Source organism: Bacillus rossius, chromosome 2 (genome assembly GCF_032445375.1).
Source record: "Bacillus rossius redtenbacheri isolate Brsri chromosome 2, Brsri_v3, whole genome shotgun sequence".
Lineage (NCBI taxonomy): Eukaryota > Metazoa > Arthropoda > Insecta > Phasmatodea > Bacillidae > Bacillus > Bacillus rossius.
The window spans coordinates 99,835,431-99,854,413 of NC_086331.1; the positions used below are offsets into that span (position 1 = coordinate 99,835,431).

At 35.3% G+C, this 18,983-nt stretch overlaps 1 protein-coding gene across 1 annotated transcript in view; it reads left to right on the plus strand.

Annotated features, from left to right (window-relative positions):
• The window catches only part of LOC134529511 (ankyrin repeat domain-containing protein 50), a 145,750-nt gene extending 130,121 nt beyond the window's left edge, over positions 1 to 15,629 (plus strand). The window contains exon 16 of the mRNA XM_063363670.1: positions 15,030 to 15,629. The gene's annotated coding sequence lies outside the window, so the exon portion shown is untranslated. The remainder of the gene's footprint in view (positions 1 to 15,029) is intronic.
• The last annotated feature ends 3,354 nt before the right edge of the window (positions 15,630 to 18,983 follow it).

Here is an 18,983-nt window from a genome sequence, read left to right on the forward strand (position 1 = left end):
TTGTAGATATGAGTAGTACATTTTTTTTCAATTTTTGGTTTGTATGACACCAACGTAATGTCTCTGTTGAAAGCAAAAATACTGGACCCTATTGGTCTATCCTTCACATAGACTGTTAGCGGTGGTAGCTCGCTTTTATTTTTCTTGATTGTCCCAACTAGTGTCAAGTTTGTATTCTTTAGTAAATCCATGGCTAGGGGCACGGATGTGAACCAGTTGTCACAAGTCACATTTCGTCCACTCTTTGCTATGGGCGCTACCATTCTCTTCACAATATCATGCCCTGAGTTTGATTGTGCATAAGGACCTTCAGGTTGGTTGCCACAGTATATTTCTTAATTTTTTGTATATGTAATTTTGGCATCGACTAATGCAAAAATTTTAATACCATACTTGGCAGGTTTAGAAGGTATATACCGCCGAAATCAGCAGCGACCACGAAAGGCCTCCAGCATTTCGTCAACTGTGACAAACTCTGATGGTGAATAGTGTCTCTTACAATTGTCAACAAATCTGTCAAGTATGGTTCGCACAGCAGCAAGTTTGTCAGTTTTGAGTCTTTCATTTCTGGTTGATTTATCATCAAATCGCAAGGCTCTGAGCAGAAATTTGAATCTTGATACACTCATAGCCAAACGAAAGGATTCAATGCCAGTTCCATCAGCAGCCCAAAGGTCATTGAGATTTGTATGCGAGGCTTTCATTACACCCCCACGGAAGAGTAAACCCAAGCAAGCTTTTACTTCATGAATATTTGTTGTATGTGTGTCTCTTTCTCTAGAATAACTGCCCTGTAAACACTATATACAAATTTGTAAACTTCACTATGTCATCCAACATGTTCTCGGTAAAATATAAATCAAACACTTCCTCGTAAGTAACTCGAAATCTTGCATCGCCCAAAGCACCTGGAAGATGTCTCACAATGTTGTGACGCCCTTGTCGGCAGGTTCGACCTCTTTTTACTGGGCGGTCGTACCACTGTGTGTTGCCATCCCTTCCACGATAAGCAGCTTGTCTTGGAAAATCATCTTCACAATCTGATTGCTCCGTGTCTGTAGTATGGGGACTAACCTGGAGAAAATATTCGCAGCTGTCATCACTACCTTCTACTTCAAACTCTGGGTCCTCCATTTTTCAACAACAAAGTAATATTCAAGTCTCACAAATGCTCGAGCGCGGACTCAGACGCCACCAATCACATTACACGCACGATCGCGCGCGGACTCAGACTCCGCCAGTCATAACACGCACGTATGCGCGTGGACTCAGACTCCGCACATAACACGTGTCCGCTCCTTGCGACAGCTAAGAACGCACTGACTAGCACATTCTACCACTCCTCCCGGTAGGGGAAGGTAGCTAGATGGCTGACGCCGCAACATGCAGATAACAAAAGAAAATCGAAAACAAATATATATGCGGAGTTTGAGTCTGCGCGCGACCTCTGCAGTGTTAACGACATAGACAGAACTACGGACATACATAGACCGAACTAAGTGGCGTCTCGAGCGGCCAACAGCTCGAGGGGTCGCTGTTGTCCCGGCCCCCTGTTGTAAGCCACCTGATGAGAACCCGTTTACTCCCTGAGTTTTAGGCTGGCCGGCGCTCTTGTCATAACAGGAAATCGCAACAGGGGTCAGAGAGCCTGGTGTCGTCAATATGAATGATGATTGATGATGGATAATGATAATATAATGATGATTGATAATGATATATGTTGATGATTTGTTGAATAATACACTATATTTATGAATAAAAAAATATGTATAATAAAAATAAAACCAAAAAATCTTGTTCCTACTCAGTCAGGGTTCCCACAGGCAGGGAAAACCTGGAAAACTTAAGGAAATGGACATGTTCAACTGGGACAGGGAAATTTCTGATTAAATTTATCTTCTTTTTTTTCCCCTCTGCATTGACATTTACGTTTCTTTAGGCATCATTAGTGATATTCCTCAGCCTTAACAAAACCTTTCTGGGAGATTGTTTATATTTTTGAGTTGCTTAAAGCATTAAGTCCGTCAAATGGCGAAAAGTTAAACAAAGCTCCCCTTTCCTCTCATGAAAATCGAATGACTTTTTTTTGTAGCGGTGCGGCTGTTCCTCTGTTCTCTACTCCTCCCTACGAATACAACCAATGTAAACAGCTATTGGCTTGGCTGTTTAGCCAAGTTTCACGTCTCCCTACAATTATACCAATAGCAATAATAGACGTTGGGCTGTTACATGACGAGTACGTTTCCCCGCTATTTTTACGATTACATGTCATCAATGTAAGCAAAAACATTGCGTGGTGTGTTATGTATTAATTGTATTGTTTTTAAAGATGTCCAAGTTTAACCCCTCTTGGTTAGACGGTAAACGTTTTCCAAATAGGCAGTCGTGGTTACGTTGTGTTGATGGAAAAGAGAACAGCGCTCGTTGCATATTGTGCCGGAAAATTTTTTCGTTGAGTACAATGGGAAGGCAAGCCATCAAAAGCCACGAAGAAAGAAAATACCACAAGCAGTTGCTTACGGAACGTGTGAGGTCAGCGAGCATTACAACATTCCTACTCCAGCCAGAAATAGTACAACAGACTAAGTCGACGTGCGTAAATACTACATGTACCAGCGGGACACAATTAGACCTAGGCCTATGTCCCACATCTCCAAATGTGACCGAAACCCCTTCCCCTGGTACAAGTAAGGTTGGACAGATTAGTAAACTAGGTTTTCGTTCAGACACTGACGTAAAAAGCGCAGAAATTCTATGGGCATTGCATGTTGTAGCAAAAGGTTATAGCTTCAATAGTTAAAAATATATAAACACCCTTTTCGCAAAAATGTTTCCTGACAGTCAAGTTGCCAAAGAATTTCAGTTGAGTGCTACCAAAACTGCATATTTGATTTGTTATGGTTTGGCACCATATTTTCATCACAAACTTAGTGACGAAGTGCGATTTGCTACACAGATCGTGGTATGTTTCATGAATCCTTCAATCGCATTGCAAAGCAGCAACATATGGACATTGCAGTGCGCTTATGGGATGAAAATCGAAACAAGGTTAATACTAGACTAGCTGCCCGACCCTGCTTCACATGGCTATACTAATGGGAAAAAATTAAGCCACATCTCCCATTTACAGTAATGGTAAATAAAAAAAAATTCAGTGGAAATTTATTATAATGCTGTATAATGTACCGGAGAGAAAATGAATAGCACCAATGGTTTCCCGACTCGTGCACGCAACGTACAACTTATGTACCCGTACTTCGCTACGGCAGTCTACAGGCAGATCACTCTTGCGCCGCTCATTATACATGCCCCTCCTTGTGGGTACGCCACTGCCGCGCGATGCCCGTTGCCATGGAGACGCAGAAGGCATGAACAATGCAAAATCCTGTTCTCATGCAGACAAAGTACCCACTGTTGCCTGGTTTTAACCACCCATGGGATCTAATTTTCGGAAAATGTCATCCTGCGTAACATAAGGAACATTACTGTGAAGTTTCAAGTCTGTAAAATATATATACTTGAAAAAAAGGGCAATAAAAAAACAAATTAAACACAGAGCGAGGAAAAAAAAATAGTTTAGGTTTGCAATTTAAAGTGATAAAATGTATTTAAATACTAATTGAACTCTTATGAGGGTACTGATTGCTTCATTGTTAATATCACACGGGTGTTTTTTACTTGTATGGGAAAATTAAGTATGATAAGGCATCTAGTGCGTGGCAACAATGTTAATAGGCAATAGGAAATAAACTTCTAGCGCCTGCGGCATTGTCAACACACACTTCATACATATACTGCATGTTGTATCTAACCCCCTCCAATGCATTTGATTCTAAATTGGACTTTTAGTAAGGACCCCTAATGTTATTGATAATATAATATAGCCTTCCTCGATAAATGTACTATCCAACACTGAAAGAATTTTTCAAATTGGACCAGTGGTTCCTGAGATTAGCGCGTTCAAAGAAACAAACAAACAAACTCTTCAGCTTTATAATATTAGTATAGATACTGGAACTCCTCATTTTTGGGTCACTCTACTGCTGCCAATCTTGTGGTAGGATTTAAAGATGGTCTTGAAAAAATTGAGTTATCTAAGATTATACAAGTATCTATGGATGGGCCCAATGTGAATTGGTCATTCCTAAAAAAGTTGAAAGCTGAAACGAAGTGCTGTGAAGAGGATCTAGAGATGTTGGATTTAGGTTCTTGTGGCCTCCATTTTATTCATGGTGCCTTTCAATCAGGCTGTCGCAAAGCAGGTTGGGATGAAATGTTATTTTTGAAGTCCTTGTATAATGTTTTTAAGGATTCGCCTGCACGTTGATTTGATTTCACACGAACTACTGGCTGTAGTTTACTTCCTCGCAAATTCTGTAATTGCAGCTGGTTAGATAATGTACCAGTTTGCGAGACAGTTATCAAAATGTTTCCCCACATCAAGACTTTTTTTAAGTCTTCTGAGTTACCTGCAACATTTTCTGTTCAGAAAGTTAAGGAATTCCTACTGGACCCACTTCTTCTTGCTAAGCTTCACTTCTTTTTGACAATAGCATACACGTTGGAGCCATTTTTAAAAAAAATTTCAGACTTGTAAACCAATGGTACCATTTTTACATGAAGCCTTAGAAGATTTGGTGAGGATATTGATGGGGCGATTTATTAAATCAGTCATTTTAAAATGTGCTACCACTGCATACAAGCTGACACAGGTTGATTTATAAGATGTAAATAATGGAATCAAATTGTCAAATTTGAATATTGGTTTGGCTGCAAAGCACGAATTGAATGTTTCTCGTATAAATGAACTACAGAAACAAAAATTCTGGCTACAATGCAAAACGTTCATGGTTTTTACTGTAAAAAAAAAAATTGTGGAGCAAAGTCCTATCAAGTATAAAATAATAAAATTGGCTTCTTGTTTGGACCCAAGGAAACTGATTAGTAAACAAGAAGAATGCAGGTCAGACATGGATACTTATCTTTAAATGTTTATGTCTGCCAAGCATACCACTGCACTCCAATCAGAACGAGCTAGTCTGCAGTTCACTAAATTTATTTGTGAGGTAGAACAAGATAAACTTAAATCAATTAATATAGAGAAACACAGCTTGGATACATTTTATGCCGAATTTTTAAGTGGCAATGATGCGTTTAGAGATATATGGACTGTGGTTAAGATTTGGTTAATACTCTCCCATGGCAATGCCTTTGTAGAGTCAGGATTTTCTGTAAATGAAGACATGCTTGTCGAACATCTATATGAAGAGTCACTGATCGCCTTGAGAAGAGTATATGATTGTATATGTGATGCTGGTGGGGAAGAAGCTGTGCAGGTTGACCAAACAATGGTTAGTTATGCCAGAGGATCTTGTTCTAAATATAGGAGTGCCCTGGAGCAAAAAAGGGAAAAAGACAAGAAATTAGGCGTAGAGAAGGTTACTAAAGAAGAAAAGAAACGAAAGTCAGAAGAACTAAAACAACTGCAAATCAAAAAATCTAATTTAGAAAAAGAAAAAGTATAACTTGAGGAAACAATAAAAAAGTTAAAAGCATGAAATGCAATATCTATGACTATGATTTAATGTTTGTACATACATTTATTCCCCTTCAGATTTCAAGTAAAAAATGTGTATAATTTTGAGTGTAGGTGTGAATTCTCGGTAGAATACACAGTGCTGTTACTGGATAGTAATCCATGTGAGTACATACCTGTATCATATTAAGAGCAATAGTTACAATCTAACAAATTATTTTTATATTTAGTCGACTAACACCAATTTGTTATATTGCCTAGGCTTAAGTTTGTGAATATATTTAGAGGGTTGTTGTTCATTGAACGTGCTGTGTATCATTATTCAAAATGGTTGTAGAGATATGTAATGGTTAGATAATAGTTTATGATATACCTAAGTCATTATTGTTAGACAGGGAAAACTCAGGGAAATCGGGTAGAAGAAGTGTGTGGGAACCCTGTCAGTGTACTTATTTGTCCTGGTGTACTCATAACTGTGGTGTTCTGAACAGTGCATGCTGAAATTGTTCCTATCCATTTATATAGGTAGCATTTTTTAAGCATATAGCAGTTGAATGTCTTATGAGGACTAAGATAGATAGGTAGATTACCACGACAGACTTCTTGAAAATTCCTACCTTGTTTTTCATTTCATGAATCTTAGACTCCAAAATCATGGTCATATCAAAAGCTTATACATATTTATATTTATAAATCTATTACTTTCTATTGAACACTATAACTGCAGTATTTTGCACAAAATACTTCCAGACTGATACATAAAATACAAGAGATAAAAAATCTTGATTGAGTTTGTTAATGAGCAAAATCGGACCATAGGTGTAGAAATGGGGTAGGTTGTTTGAAAAACTAAAAAACACAACTCCCATCTTCTTTAAGTTGTTTTTCCTCGTGAATGTAGACCAAAAACATTTTTGAAATGTCTTTGGTAACACCAACCATGAGCTTAAGAGTAAAAAAAATAGGTGTTGAAGGATGAAACAATTCATAGCTACCTTAGTAAGAACACTCAAATCTGTTCACAGTTATTGTAAACCTTCAAAATATTATCTAAAACTTTTGTGTGAAACAATTTTCAAATGACTAACCCTTGACTGCAATGGATGACTTTTGGTTCAAATGGACTTAAGCCCTTTTCATTCCAATGTTCAGAAATTTGAACTTTTAAATTTAACTGCACTTTTAGGCTGAGACGAAGGGATTTTTACTTTCAGGGAATAGGTTTTGACCAATTTTTTTGTGGCTGATGATTACATATTATAAAGAAAATGTAGCCCTTCAATTCCATGTTGATAGACACTGCAGTTTAAGCTGTGCATTGATGAGTTTGTTTGTAACAGTAAATTTTATACAAAATATTTTTTAGATGTTTTGATTTGTACAAAACTGAGCATCCTAAAAAAACACTTTTCAAGTGTTTATGTGTCACCAACCAACACTTACCATGTTCTCTCCAATTCATTATGTGACACTATGTAACGGTTCGTTACTTACAAAAATAAAAAGATTTAAAATGTCGACTGTAGTTGTTTTATTTTTTTCAACTAGAATGCATAGACAAATTGAACCCAATGTTTCATTCACTCGTTTCACACGTACATCTGCCCGTCGAAAAATACTCGCAGCTCGCGCGATGAGAATCAATAATAAAAAATAATAACGTCGATTAAGTCTTTTACTGGAATATCTAAAATATGTGCGGCCTCAAACACTGCCGCATCCAACGAAAAACCGCGAGCTGCCGAAACGCGGCCTCGCCTGGCAGCGATCGCTCGACGACTACTACTGAACTCATGACACGTTTCCTCCACGCAGGGAGTATACGTCACATGACCTCACCGACCAATCACACGCACGCTTCATTCACGCTTACAGATACAAGCCAATCACAGAACAAGTTACAATACATGAAAAAACCTTGTACATACAGAACTCTGGGCTTCCCTTGATCTGTCTCTTTTCAATTTCACATCGAAATTGGGGACTCCCATTCTCGTTCTCTCTCCCACACCGTGAGAGAGCAGTTATCACTCAGTTCCCACGCAGGGGGGAAATTACCGTCTTTATCTCGGTTGGCGGGGAAGCACTGTTCCTTTCTCACTTACACTTACAGGCCTCTCATGCCTCTCTTTCTAACCATCACACCAGCCCTGACACAGTCCCTTGTTCTAGAATCATCCAACACGTTAATTAAAATAAAGAACAGCCATCATAATAAGATTACTTTACAAAATTAAAATCATTTAGAAATAACCTGAAGAAGTAGGCCTAAACAGGCAAAAATCTAGTACAGCAGCTCATTTGTGAATAATTACATAAAAAATAGAAATGATTAAAAATGTCTAATAAAATATAAAATACCTTCTTAAAACACCTAGCACGTGCAAAATAACATCATAAAATCTGAATATACTGTTTCATAACTTATACATCACTCAAAAAACATTGACTTATTACTGCTTACATATACAAAAGAAGTTTAAAAGAAAATTATTTATTTAAGAGGGCAGGGTCTTGCAATGCTACATAACCCCCCCAACTTTTCAATTAAATTAACACTACATTTAATTGAAAAGTTACAAAAGTGAAAGACTAATCTGTACAAATAAATACAAAAACAACCTGAGAAATAAATGCATCCAGTAATTAAAACCCTAGTTTATATAGAAATTACAAAATGTTGTTACTTAAAAACTGCAATCTCAATTCTTTGATAAACACCCAAAAATTTGAAAACATATCTCTTTCTACAAAGTGTCAACAATTCTTAACAAATGGTCATCTCCCTCTCATTGGCACATAATACAAGTTGCTTTAAAACTGATTTCTCTACAAGCTTCAAGCAGGAACCCCCTGGTCAACGAAGAATCTTCAACAACAACAAAAACCTCTGAAAAACTTACTATCACAGCCGTGGAATCCTTAACACCAGCTGCAATAAACTCCAAGAATTTACAAAAACTTCAGGAATTACGTCTCCATGACTACCTCGACGACGATGACAAATCTTCAACTCCAGGAATTACGTCTCCATGACCACCTTGACGACGATGACAAATACAAAAACTTCAGGAATTACGTCTCCATGACTACCTCGACGATGACGACGACAAATATTAAACTCCAGGAATTACGTCACCATGACCACCTTGACGATGACAAATACAAAAACTTCAAAACCTCGATGACGACGAATAACCTCAAAACAAATTATCTCCTTTAACACCCTATAAAAACCATTGTTACTGTTATTCTCTGCTGCACATGATAAACTCCTCAAATCCCATGAAACAACTACTTTAACCCACAAATTAACCAAAATCTCCACTCCTCATATCCGCACTAACAAAAACTTGACAACACTATCGCTTCAAAACTGCTGACACAAAATTTTCCTAAATTCCATAAAAAAAACAACTTCTAAAATTTTAAGACTCTTACAATACCATTATCATTAACTTCAACCCCTGGATAACACTTATTTCAAATTTATAACTAGACTGCTCAACCTTGATAACCCATGAACTATTAACTTCTGAACAGATGTACCAACTTCCTAAGACACTGAAACTCACATAGTAAACTTTCCACCACAAATACAACTCCAAAAAACATAAAATTAAGTATGTAAAACTGTAAAAACTTTTTTATAACACACTACCTTATCACTCATCATATTCAAATTTTCTTATTAAAATATTACACAACCTCATAATATTTATGAAAATACACAAAAACAATACACCAAGTTCTACCAACTTCCTTCTCCTTCCTTCCTAACTCCCGAGCTAGCCGAAAGGTAAGGGGCGCCCAACTACAACCCTTTTAGCTGCTAGTCAGCTCGGCTAACCTTTTACACATAACAAATACCCACAGTCCTTCCAACTCTCTTTTCCATCTTTCCTAGCTCCCGAGCTAGCCGAAAGGTAAGGGGCGCTCAATTACAACCCTTTTAGCTGCTAGTCAGCTCGGCTAACCTTTTAATGAAATTAGAAACAAAAATTATCCAAAGCCATACACAAATATACACAGCACTTGTCATTTCACATCAAATTTTATGCTTTACATACCTTACTTAAATTTCCACAAAACAACACGTTGACAATTCTACAGTCATGGCATGACAAACACTTCATTAAGCTACAGTCGTATGCTTCTATTCTTCAAAAACAAATTACATGAACCAATGTCCTTCCTCAGGTTTCAAATCATACCTCCCCTTTCAGCAACAGCAGCACATATATTAACCTTGATGAGGGGTGGGAGTGACCAAGGAGAAGGGACTCACCCTTGAAAAAAAAAAAAAACATCGGACTCCATGCCGGAAACATATTTAAAATTAACCTCCTGGCCCCCCAGCTGCCTCACAAACCACATTACACAAAAAAAACATCTGCTGCTTATTTAGGACAATACCAAAATTCACCTAAACTCTGGCCATCATGAACACATAACTGCTTCTGCAGCTTCAAAACTCGACGACTGTTATTCATTAACGTTTAGTATTACATTTCATACCTTTAATATAGGATGTTGTCACCCTGTCATTCAATCCAAAACAAATATTTACCATTACAAATGTGTGGCACTTTAATTTAAAATATTCAACCATTTAAAGTTATATCATTTTTCCGGAAACATATAACTCATAATAAATTTCAGTTAGCTTCTTCCCATGACACAACATTAAACAAACAAACCATTACCCAAGTGCAATGCAATTCTCACAATGTAAAGCATTCTCACAATGTAAAGCATTTCTTCACATGATATTTAGTAACTGTCTACTAAAAAAGAATTATTATTATTATTATTATTATTTCAAAACAACAGAAAATATTCACATTAACTTTGATGTATTAATCTTTCTTCTCTTTAATAATTTTGTAAAAAATTGCTGTCATAAATCTTATTTGTACATTCCTATATTATACTATTACTATTATTCAAAAAAATACAAAAACTCTACAAAATACCAAACATTAAAAAGTACACAATTAAAAAAAAAATAAAAAAATCTGAAAAACATTAAAAAAAAAGATGGCAAAATTGCAAAAAATTTAAAAAACATCAAACAACAAAACTAGTTTTGACTACACCCCTCCATCTAGGCAGTGGGCCAAACAAAACCACACACACAGTTTCACGAGGTTGCAATACCCCTGTACATTTACTACTCATTTCTTCTGTCTGTGCACATACCAAAAAACTGCTTACTATCCTAACTACAGCTCTGTACACATGTTTCCACACAAACACCCTCTGAACATTTTTCACAGTTTTTTCCACTTCATGTTCCACATGGATCAGTGAAAATTTTTTAGTTTGTATACTATTTGGCATACACAACCCACATTTTGGCACATCACTGTTATGAAAAAATTTCCCTTTTACCATTTTTCCCCAATCTGCCAAACTCAATTCACTGATTATTTCTTCAGCACACTCATCTTTAAGTTTATCTGAAAATGTTTTCATTTCAATTTCTACTTCTCTCATTTGTTTACACATAATCCTGATTCCATGTGTATTTCCCCTGGATTTACTAACCTTTTCACCCACATTGTCCAGATTTCCCTTGTTTACCCCATCTAGGAATTTTTCACATTTATTCCCTATGTTTACATGTTCATGTACCTCATACCCAATACATTCTACATTTTCTTTTGACAATATTATTTCGCTTTCACAAGTTTCTACATTAGTTTGTACCCTTTCCACTTGTGATTCACAGCTCTCAACCCTTTGTTTACCAGTGTGAATTTCCTCATTTACACCAGTTTGTACATCAAGTTTACCCTCTGTATGAACTAACTCCTGCTGTATATGTTCAATAATTTCATTCTTCATCTGTGACAATTCCCGTTTTAATTCCTGTTGTCCCTGTTTCATTTTCTGTGTCATTTCCTGTTGTCCCTGTTTCATTTCCTGTCTGTTTTGTTTCATTTCCTGTCTGATTTCCTGACTGTTTTGTTCGGTTTTCTGTTGTCCCAGTTCAATTTTCTGGTTAATTGACAATAGCAATTGCATAATTTGGTCTGACCCCCCCATAACCTCAACTGGGCTACTAATCGTCATAATGAAATATACAAATTACAAAATTTTACCATAAATATTAGTTAAATTCTCAAAACTAATATAAATATAATTTTCTTAAATTTTCCACTTGCTATTATCGGCGACTTATCCCGCGATGTCCCGCGAAGTGACGATCTCGAAGTCTGGCAATGAGGTCCTGAAGTCCCTCGTTGAGACAGGCCTGAAGTCCCACGGTGCCTTGGGTCGCTCTGTCCCGCGATGTACCGCTTTCCGCCGTCTCTCTGGAACACTTCACTCGTTGAAACAGCCCGTCGTCTCTTGCCGCATTCGCCGCTCAGCTGCGCCGAAAGTTCTGGATACACTTCGTCGTTTTCTTCCAAACTGTTCAATATTATTCGTAAATTTTTTGTCCTTCGAAGTTATCGTAGTAACCAACTGTTTTACGAATGTTTATATTTTCTTCTCTGCTGCCGAAATGTCCGTCTTAATCTCAGGGTCGTGTCCAAATTCAAGCCGCGCGGCCGGGCGCCAATTGTAACGGTTCGTTACTTACAAAAATAAAAAGATTTAAAACGTTGACTGTAGTTGTTTTATTTTTTTAACTAGAATGCATAGACAAATTGAACCCAATGTTTCATTCACTCTTTTCACACGTACATCTGCCCGTCGAAAAATACTCGCAGCTCGCGCGATGAGAATCAATAATAAAAAATAATAACGTCGATTAAGTCTTTTATTGGAATATCTAAAATATGTGCGGCCTCAAACACGGCCGCATCCAACGAAAAACCGCGAGCTGCCGAAACGCGGCCTCGCCTGGCAGCGATCGCCCGAAGACTACTACTGAACTCATGACACATTTCCTCCACGCAGGGAGTAGACGTCACATGACCTCACCGACCAATCACACGCACGCTTCATTCACGCTTACAGATACAAGCCAATCAGAACAAGTTACAATACATGAAAAAACCTTGTACATACAGAACTCTGGGCTTCCCTTGATCGGTCTCTTTTCAATTTCACATCGAAATTGGGGACTCCCATTCTCGTTCTCTCTCCCACACCGTGAGAGAGCAGTTATCACTCAGTTCCCACGCAGGGGGGAAATTACCGTCTTTATCTCGGTTGGCGGGGAAGCACTGTTCCTTTCTCACTTACACTTACAGGCCTCTCATGCCTCTCTTTCTAACCATCACACCAGCCCAGACACAGTCCCTTGTTCTAGAATCATCCAACACGTTAATTAAAATAAAGAACAGCCATCATAATAAGATTACTTTACAAAATTAAAATCATTTAGAAATAACCTGAAAAAGTAGGCCTTAACAGGCAAAAATCTAGTACAGCAGCTCATTTGTGAATAATTACATAAAAAATAGAAATGATTAAAAATGTCTAATAAAATATAAAATACCTTCTTAAAACACCTAGCACGTGCAAAATAACATCATAAAATCTGAATATACTGTTTCATAACTATACATCACTCAAAAAACATTGACTTATTACTGCTTACATATACAAAAGAAGTTTAAAAGAAAATTATGTATTTAAGAGGGCAGGGTCTTACAATGCTATAACTATTACTGTTCCCACCATCTCTGAAAGCCTATATTGCTTTGGGGCATAAAGGTTTTAAAAACTTCCATGTCTGCTGGACCAGATGGGATACCCAATTTCATATTGAAAGGCTGTTCTCACTTACTAGTATCACTTTTAACTCACTTATTTAATACGAGTTTAAAAATTCAAGTTTTTCAAAAAAAAAAAAAAATGAAAAATTGCCAAGGTATGTCCCATTCATAAAAATTTTTCCAAATTAAAATTTTCTTCTAAATGGTTTTACAAAAATTTTTGAAAAAATGATTTTCAAAATTATAAATTTCCCACAAAAAGATGGATTATCCAATAGTCAACATGATTTCAGATTAGGAATGTCCACAACTACCAATTTAATTACCTTCTTTTTCCATCTGTAACAAAGTCACGAATAGGGGCCAAGTTGATGGCTGCTTCTTTGATCTAGCCAAAGCTTTTGATACTGTTAATCACCACTATTTCTAGGTAAATTATCCAATTCTGGATTATGTGATAATTTTATAAACTGGTTTTGTAGTTACCTTAATAAAAGCGTTTTTTGTCTCTTAATAACAGTAACTCAACACATTTTGAAGCTAATTCTGTCCCCACAGGGTGGTACATTGTCACTCTTACTCTTTAACTTATTCATTGATGATATCACTCAGGCTGTTATGCACTCTAATGGTGTATTGTTTGCAGAGGATCTTAAATTTTTTAGAAAAATTACCTCTCTTAATGATTGTTTATTGTTTGAATCTGACATCAGTGTAATTATTCTTTGGTGTAAATCAAATCTAGTTCTTCTTATCTATGACAAAACTAAATGATATCCTTTATTAGAAAATATCTTCTTTCAAATGTAATTAGAAATTAGAAAATGCTTTAATTCCATTAACTACCTATTTAAAAGACCGTAGAATTATTATAGATTATAAATTACTTTTTATCAGCATGTAGATTATTTAACCTCTAGTTCCTGTAGAACACTAGCCCTAATTAAATACATCACTTACTATGCAACAAACTATGATTCTATCATATCCCTTTTCTTAACACTTATTAGGTCTGAACTTGATCATTCAATAATATAGAACAAAATTAATTCATCCGATAACAACAAAATTAAAAGTATTCAGAATAAATTAATCAAACTTTTTATTCTAAAACAATTTCCTCTGCCTAGATTAATTTCTCATTCTGACCGCCAGGACTCTCTGAACTCACTCTTTGTAAAAAAAAAAAAAACTGTTATAGTTTCAAAATTAATTGTAAATATGTCCTGGATAACACTGGTATAAGAGTTCCCCAATTTAGTAGTGGTCTAAAATCTACTTTATGTACACTTATTAAATATATATATTATTTTTAGACTAGTCAATAACTACAATAATATGATGAACTTGTAAATAAAACTAATTTGCAATTTAATTCTGTTTTCAATAACTCATTTAGAAATATTAATTTATCAAAATAAATCTATTTTAATATTTCCAATAAATAGTTAATACTTTATTGATATAATGAACCTACTTATATATTATAAAATGTATAAATGTATGTATTTTATAAATCAACTTTTCCTGTAGAAATGGTTTGTTAGATTGTTTATTTGTGTCCATGTCCATTGTTTGTTTTTATCCACTGTTTTTTTGATTGTATTCTTATTTGGTGATGTTACAGTTTTTCAGTGTTGTTATTGTACTTCTATCCATCATGTACAGCCTAGCAACCTCTTTAAGGGTGTTGGTGTGCATTTCATAATTGTAGATAAATAAATATGTTTAATTGTTCTAGAATGTTTCTGTGTAGAGAGAGAATTGATTTAATATATAATGTTTTTTAAAAAAAAATGTTCTCTCTTTTATTTCAGAACCAAGACTTATGGGGAAGATAGAGTAAACATTGGACATGTACAGTAATTTGACTGCTGATTTGTTACCTCTGATGCAAATAAAGTAATCTGCTATCCTGATTTCAAGCCAAATATTAGTGTAATAATTGAGGTACCCTTCTAGAAGATGCACACCTTTTACTTCTTGATCTCATAAGATAAAAAAGAAAACTTTGAAGAACATAAGGTAGAGCATGGAGAAGTTACAGGGTATTGGGAATTATAAGCAACTTGATGCAATGTGCCAAGAAAGATGATTGATGCTAGATAATAGTATAGATAGAAAATAGTTTAGATTCAGGTGATTTTGGATGCTGCATCAGAATTTAAAATTCTAGCAAGAAACTTAAATAATAGTTGGTACCTTGTTAGCTGCATTCTGTACAGGCTGATATTTAACTTAATGTGTGTTACGAACAGATTGTTTTTATATGGTGGAAAATTTCAGAAACAGTTACAGAAAGTGTGTTCTAATGGCCTCCTAATAATATTGTGTTGATATAAATAATGGTGATAATTTATTTGAAGAGAATGTAAAAATTGTTTTGGCAAAATAAAGATATGAAGTATTCCAATTTCCCTGATGGCTACAAATATTTTCTCTTTTGTTAGTTAATTTAGTATAATTTCTATAATTTTATAAGATGATGCAACACATGTGGTTTGTTGTTGAGTGTAGAAGATACTGTTTAACTTAAATCATTGTGGGTCATTTTAAATTATCTATTTTGCAGATATGTGTACAGTATTTGCTTATGAGAGAAATGACATATTTGTGGTAACTGTTAATTAAAATTTAATCAATACTAATAATTCACTTATATGTATAGTAACTCAGATATTATTTATATTGCATAATTTATAAAGAAAATAGAATTTTATATATCAGATACTGAACAGCTGTGATTGATGTACATAAAATATATTTAGTTTGTAAGATCCTTGTGAAAATAGCTCTCCTCAATTCTACTTTTAGAGATCGTAAAGTAACACAAGCAACCAAAATTCACTACAGGGTTTTTGTAAATTGCTGGGCACAAATTTAATTGGTGGTAGGGAATGTCAAAACAAGCAATTTTAGTTAAAGAACATACGTCTGCAAATGCAACCCTGCAAAATTTCAGGCACGAACAGAGCGTGCATCAAGGCACCACTCCAGTGGCTGAGAGGACATTGAATCGCAGCACCGTGATGTTAAAACAATCAGCAAGAAGCAGGTGACGAGCCGGGCGCAGACATTAAGAGTTAACCATATGCAGTAGCAACCAGCAGTCTTATGTACAGCACAGTGGATGGTTGGTTGTTGTGTGTTTACATGTTTGATTTGGGCAATTAGCTTAGTGTTGGCGGTTGTGATTACGGTGCTGCGATTACAGAATTTACGAACAACAGCATGACAGACTTCACATTCGCAGAGATGGCCAAGCAGGGCCTATTTACCAAGGCTGTTCTCGCAACACAAGTGTACCGAATATGAAGACCTTTGCACATCTTAACCAGCGACTGTGTGAAACTGGGAATTTCATACCACTAAAATATGTTGTTGCTACTATGTATGGATAACTAAACGTCTGCGCCCTGCTTGTTTTGGCATTTCCTAACACCTATTAAATTTGTGCTTAGCCATTTCTGTACATATTGTTCACACAACCATAATTTTAAAATATTATAGAATGTTTTGAGAACTTTTTATTAAGAGAGCATCAAACATATTAAAACAGTAAGAGACTCATTTATTTAGTTTTTACAAGGAAGTTAATATTGCAGTATTACTTTGTTTAATTTTGTGAACATAAACTTGCATGTAGACCTACATATATGTACACATGAGTGCTTGTGTTTGCATGTTTAAAATTTGTGTATATATTTGTGTGTGCATGCATCCAAACATGCATGTGTAAGAAATTTATGAGCAAATATATATAGTTTGACTTTTTTTTAGTATTGTAGTACAGTATTTTTTTTTTTCACTTTTAGTTTTTTATCTGTTTTTTGTAGGAACAAATGTTTTGTTTTCAAGGATATTGTAGTAATAATAATAATAATAAATTTACTTCAAATGTTTGCAAGTATATGTTGTCAATAAAGTAAAATCCTTTTAAGAAGTTTCTCAAGATACTTAAAAATTGATATTAAACAGGGAAAACTTATTGAAAAATTTGAAATATTTATAGGTCAAGTGTTATATTTTTTCATCTTTTTTGCAGGAAATCTTTCTAAGTGGGATTATCTTAAGAGGGTTTTACTGTTTTCTTTTTTCTGGACGAGTTCAACTCTTGTACAGTCCTGTTTTCTTTTATACTTTTTTTCTACTGTTTTTTTACTATCTTTTTTATCATTTAAGTACATTAAAATCTCCAATAATTGAAATTATGAGGTCTGACCTCATTTTAAATTACCAGATTCAGTTATATGCGAGTTAATGCCCTTAAAGACCTATTAAAATGTAAAAAAATTACAGATAATTAGTGTTGTGAATTGAAGTATAGTAAACTCCTGATGGTCTATATTTATTTGGACTGTTAAATTCCTAAGTAATAAAATTATGACTAAAAAAATTGAACTATGTGTTAAATGACTTAACTTTTTGCTTATCTAAATACATTTTCAAAACTTGCAGATATATAAACTACTAGCTGCCCGACCCGGCTTCGCACGGCTATACTAATGGAAAAAAATTAAGCCACATCTCCTATTTACAGTAATGGTAAATTAAAAAAAATTCAGTGAAAATTTATTACAATGCTGTCTAATGTACTGGAGAGAAAATGAATAGCACCGATGGTTTCCCGACTCGTGCACGCAACGTACAACTTATGTACCTGTACTTCGCTACGGCAGTCTACAGGCAGATCACTCTTGCGCCGCTCATTATACATGCCCCTCCTTGTGGGTACGCCACTGCCGCGCGATGCCCGTTGCCATGGAGACGCAGAAGGCATGAACAATGAAAAATCCTGTTCTCATGCAGACAAAGTACCCACTGTTGCCTGGTTTTAACCACCCATGGGATCTAATTTTCGGAAAATGTCATCCTGCGTAACATAAGGAACATTAATATGTTTCACTGGATTTGTTAAGTGTGTACAGTAAATAAACACAACCCTAAGGTTGCTTAGACACAATTATATGTATCAATATTTAAGGAGGTATACTACACTGACACTGCTGCCAACACGCTGGGGTTGCTGGAATGCTGTTTGAATGCCGGTTCACGTGCACACACAGGAAGGTTGAAGAGAAGGGGATGGAGAAAGATGGCACCGCATTGGACTCTATTGAGGGTACAACACCTGTTCGATGAATAAATAAATAAATTCTGTCTCTAACCATCTATTACCTCCTATATGCAAAGATTATAAATTCTAGTTCTTTAGTATTGTGATACAGATTTACCTGTGATAAGAACTCATTGATTCATATTTTTTTGAGGTCAGCTCAATTTTGAGGTTGAAGTAGTCTCAAATTCAGGGTTTGCATAAATTTTCTCTTTTATATTCATTGGTGTCTTAAAGTTAGGTTTTCTTAAGTTCTAAGTACATGTTTGCATAAGTATATTTTGTCTTTAGTTTGCACTAAGTATATGTGAATATTCAACCAAATACTGCTGAGCATAATTTTTTTTTTTTAAAGAATTTTGAAAACAAGTTTTTATTTTGACAAATAAAGCACAAATAATATAAAAACTGAATGTCAATAACCAAATAATCAGGAGTTTGCTGTAAATCACTATTCATTAAAACAAAAATAAGTATTAAAATTTTGCATGAAATTGAAATGAAGTACTTTATTTACAATCAACACTATAAAAATATTGAATTTTAGTTAAAGTTACATTTATTACTGTATACAGTGAAACTCGTTTAAAACGATCCCGCACAATACGATTTCCCGTTTCATACGATCAAATGCTTCGGTCCCGCCATGTTCTCC